Source organism: Echinops telfairi, unplaced genomic scaffold (genome assembly GCF_000313985.2).
Source record: "Echinops telfairi isolate 266 unplaced genomic scaffold, ASM31398v2 ScPeMD7_18;HRSCAF=68, whole genome shotgun sequence".
In the NCBI taxonomy this organism is placed as follows: domain Eukaryota; kingdom Metazoa; phylum Chordata; class Mammalia; order Afrosoricida; family Tenrecidae; genus Echinops; species Echinops telfairi.
In genome coordinates this window covers 97,732,832-97,737,475 of record NW_022103915.1, presented here as the reverse complement: position 1 = coordinate 97,737,475, position 4,644 = coordinate 97,732,832, and the positions used below count along the sequence as shown (strand labels likewise).

The window sequence follows — 4,644 nt, the reverse complement described above, 5'->3', positions numbered from 1 at the left end:
GCGGTTCCCCCACAAACTCCCCGAGAGCGGAGCCTCCGCCGCCCTCCTTCCTGCTTCCTCGTCCGCAGCCAATCAGCGGTTCGCCCCTCGGCCAGCTCCGCCAATCAGCCGCCTCGCCCTGCGCTAGCCCCGCCAGCCAATCCGGCCCTGGGCTCCCCCTCCCGGTCTCCGACCAATCAGAACCGTGGGTCGGTCGTCCCAACGCAGGGGGCAGCACGAGGCGGCCGGGGGAGGCGGTGCGGGGAGTGGTGGGGCCTGGGGGGAGGGGTACGGTGCCAAGGGTGGTGGGGGACTGATTTCCTTTGCCGGCTTCTTGGGTTTTCTCCATGTCTCCAGAGCCTGAGCCCGTATCCCATGGTGACCCGACCCTGGAGCCCTAATCCCCCAGCTGCAAGCCCCCCACCCACGAGAAATCTTATCTCGCCCCCCGCCCTGACCATCACCCCTCTACATCCCTCTTCCTTCTCACCCTTCTCCTCAACACCCATTGGAGAAAACTGCGGGCCGAGGAACACCCCACCTTCACCAGTGGCTCCTGCCCCTGGGGCAAAGCTTCGGGAAGATCAGCCTAAAATCATGCGCGGACAACCCCCCTTTCCTGCAGAAAGGGCCCCAGACTCGAGCGAGAGGGCCCCGACTTGCCGAGAAGCCCCTCCCGCCCTTGCCTCATCTTTCCGACTTCCCTGCCTGCCACGTCTCCTTTCCTTTCAAGCAAGGTCGGTCCTGGCTTAGTAACCCCTCACCCGCATTTCTTTTTCCTCTTTCTCCCCTTCACCTACCACCCCTCACCCCAGTACCTACTTCATCCTCCTCAGGAGCGGGGTGTGGAACCCCCATCCATTTCCAGCTAACAGCAGAGCCTGGTCTCTGAGCCCATGACACCCACACACCCTCTTCCACCACCGCGGGGATCGGCAGAGCTAGGGTAGGGGGGTGGGGGCAGAGGGAGGGGGTAGGCAGCCTGACAACCTCCACTGGACTCCCTCCCTCGCGTCCCCAAGCCAGGCCAGGACGAAGGGTGGACACTTACCTGGCTTCCTCTTAGTCACCAAAGGCTGTGGCTCAGTCTCTCACACCCACAGACGTGCCTTTCCAAGCCTGAGCACGTTCGCGGGGTCAGCGGGGTGGGTGGGCACTGCAGGCTGAGGTCACAGGCGGGGCGGTGGTGGTGAGGGAGTTCCTGTAAGGTGCAGGAAGGGACTGTGTCTTGGGCTCGTCTGTAGAGCCCATTCCCGCATGGGGCTTCAACGTGGACTAGCCTCTCGCTGTGCACTTAGTAGGATCTTGAAAAAAGCTGAGTCCACCCCAGAACAAAAGCTTATTCCCAAATCAGGCGGGGGAGGGGAGCTCTGGGAGGTGAAAGGAGCCGCAGCAGGAAGGGTAGTGTCACATCACGGAAGCGCTCAGAGCTGCCCAGGGAGGGGCTGGGCCCAGGAATGCCTTGGGCAGAGAGAAACACCTAGGTGGGCAGAAGAAAGCAGGCTTAGAGGTGGTTCAGGGACCCCCTCCTGAGGGTCTTCTGCCCTACACCTAGTGCCCAGCCTGTCCTAGACCTGGGGACTTGAGCACACACTCAAGCTACCCTGGAGGGATGGGGCTGTTGGCCATTTTGGCTGGAATTAAACACCCCCCAAAAAAGAAAATGGTTCCCATCTCCCTCTAAAGCTGTCAAGGAGATGGAAACGCAGTCTTCACTGCATTGGGGACCACATTTAAAGGAGGAGTCCACCGCCCGGGAACTGTGTAAATGGAAACCAAAAGCCAAGGCCAAGCCCCTGACACACACATTTCTCAAGAGCTCAGGTTCTCCTAGGGCAAAAATGTCCCTGAATTCTCTCACCTCCCACCCTTTGGGAAAGCAAAATCCCCTAAACCTACCAAAGTAGTAGGGGGGGGTTTCCCTTCCCTGAACCTCACAGGACAAAGATTCCCAGTAGCTGCCCCAGACATCAAGCCAGCCCTCCCCTCCCCCACCTCACAAAACCCCCTTTCCCTTCCCAGTCTGGCCCATTGGTTCATGAGCCCCCACCCCCACTAGGAAGCTCCCAGCGGAGATGGGTGGTCCAGGGGAGCTAGTGGAATGCTGCTCTACCATCCTGCCCGGCTGGCAGAAGAGGGGACAGGCTCCTGCCAGCAGCACAGTCTGTGCTGACCTTAGCAACTGCTTCATGCTGGCTAGTGGGCAGGGTGTGAGGCTGAGAGGGTTAGGGGAGAAATGTACCTGGTCACAGGGAAGGACACCCCAGCCGTAGGAAGCCCATCCCCGCCCAGGAAGTAGTGGCAGGACAAAGTTGGAGAACTGGACTTTTCCCAGGTGTCCAGGGGTGAAGATCTAGTTGCCCCTGGGTGAGAGAAGAGTTGGCTTTTACTTGGGACCTTGGTAGGAGGGAACACTGGCTGGAGGGGAGGCAAAGAGAACAGAAGGGCCCACTCCAGGTGACAGAGCCTGCCTGGCGGAGGGAGGAATTCTGATCCCCAGGCCTGCCCTAGGTGAGTGGCTATCTCCTTTGCCCCCAGGAGGGCCCTGACTAAGCTGATGGAGTCACAAGTTGGCTACAGACACCTGGGGTTCCTTCTATGCCAGCCCACTGAGGGGACTCCAGACCTCGATCCTGTCCCTCCCTCCTCTCCACTGCTGTTTGGTAAAGCTGGTCAACAAACTCGCAGAGAGGAGGCCAGTGGCAGCAAGGTCTGCCTGGCTCTCCGAGCCACCTTCGAGCATCTCCTCCTTCTTCCCCTCCCAGAACCCTTCTACACCTGGGAAGGGCTCCACCCCTTCCCGCTCCCTTCAGCTCCTCTCACCCCTCCCGAGCCAAGGTTATCCTCTACCTACCAGGGCCACTCGCTAGGCAGACACCAGGCCCATTACCCTTGCTCACCCTGGCACGCCCAGCAGCCCGAGCTCACCCGCAGAGAAGAGCTTGGAGAGAGGCAGGGGTCCGGCAGATCACCAGAGCCACCCCCTCCCTGAACTGGGCCAAAGATTCCGCTTTCCCAGACACATCCAGACCCTTCTGGAAGGGTTAACTGCCTCTGAGCGGGAGCGCCCAGAGAGGGAGCTGCCGAGAGGAAAACAGCCAGAGAAAACACGATGCACGCCCCTCCCCCACCGCGCACAACCCGACTGACAGCCGCCGGGACAGACTGGCTGCTCCGTCATCTCCCGTCCAGGCTTCAGGCACCTCCCCCACCGCCGGCCGCTGCCCGAACTGACCACCCGCCCTCTCGGATTCAGCACCTGGCCACCCCCCACCCGCGGGCAGGGCTCTCCGGTGGGCAGCGCAGTCTCCCCTCCCTCCATTCCCAGCCCAGGTCCCACCACCTTTCCCGAGAGTGGGGCCGTCGCCCCCCTCCCCAAGGGCCGGAACTCCAGGTCCCAGGGAGCAGTGACTGAGCCACCTTGGCCCTTCGGCCCCACTGGACAAACTGAAGAGCACGGCTTCCTCGGGGAAAGGCACCGGGTCACCAATTAGATGTGGCTGCAGAACTCTCCCCTCCCCCATCGTAGGAAACCCCCAAGGATGGCAGAATACCGAGAGCTGGACTTTTTATAGTCCTTTTGCTGTGGCCCACTCCTTCAAGGCATCAACCCCCACTTCCTTAAAGGGATCTCCTGAAATTATTTGCCCCCAGGCAGATCTAAGTACAGAGGGTTGTTTGATCATTACCTGCTGGGGCCCCTTTCCCCAGGCGTGGGGGAGGCAAAAGTGTCTCCCTCCCCCCCACCTCCCCCACCTTGAGACTGAGCAGCAGGGCCATGGCCCCCTCCTACCACTAAGAAGCCAGCTGTTGAGGGTCCAGCAAGGAACTGGATTTATGCCTCCCCTGACTGCCAAAGAGGGCAACCCACTGCTACAGTGGGAAGCGTGTCAAGGTGAGGAGGAGGAGCCTGGGTGGGACTCAGTCTCCTCCACACGCCGAGGAACTCGGGGGCTGCGTGCTCCTCAGGCTTTGGGGAACACACTGTCACGCCACCTTCCTCCCAAACCCCCATCTGCCCAGCGCTAGCCTCCAGATTGCTGGCCCAGGGAGGTCTTTGCAGACGCCTCGCCCTGCAAAAGCTGCTCCCGCTCTCGGCTGCTTTGCCCTCCGAGTCTGAACTCCTAGCCTCCCTGGGGCCCCAGGCCTTCCCCTGGGGGTGCACTCTCTGCCCTTCATCCCGGTTGCCTCCACTGAAGTCCCAACAGCCACGGAATTCGGGAGCCCCCATCTCAGGCTCAACCCTGCCTTCGGCTAAGCGTCCCCAGTGTCCCTTCTCACAGCCCAGTCCTCCCCCATCCCCCGTCAATGGGGTGGGGGATGGGCACACCTCGGTTCCAGGAGCCCAGCAAAACCGCATCTTTCCTCGCCCTCCTGCTTACTTGGCACCGAGCCTCACTCTGCCCTTGGGACTTACGGGGTGCGTGAAGGGGTGGGTGTACATGGGGTGGGGTGCGCGGGGGAGGGGAGAGCTTCAAGGGCCACTCCAGCCTGAGTGAGGGACAGTCGGAGGCAGGCACTCACTGAAGCCACCCTCTTCGGCCCCTCCTCCTCCCTTCGTCCGTGGAGGGTCGTGGCAGCCCGGGGCAGGGCTTCCTGGGCGCTGGGAGCCTGCTAGGGCTCCCACCCCTGCCACTCCCTAGAGGAGGGGCTCCCCCGCAGGGC

At 61.8% G+C, this 4,644-nt stretch overlaps 1 protein-coding gene across 5 annotated transcripts in view; it reads right to left on the bottom strand.

Moving 5' to 3' along the window:
- BAHD1 (bromo adjacent homology domain containing 1) overlaps positions 1-1,118 on the bottom strand; it is a 23,673-nt gene extending 22,555 nt beyond the window's left edge. For all 5 annotated transcript variants that reach the window (XM_045288173.1, XM_045288174.1, XM_004712705.2 and 2 more), the window contains exon 1: positions 1,031-1,118. The gene's annotated coding sequence lies outside the window, so the exon portion shown is untranslated. The remainder of the gene's footprint in view (positions 1-1,030) is intronic.
- Positions 1,119-4,644: the final 3,526 nt, after the last annotated feature.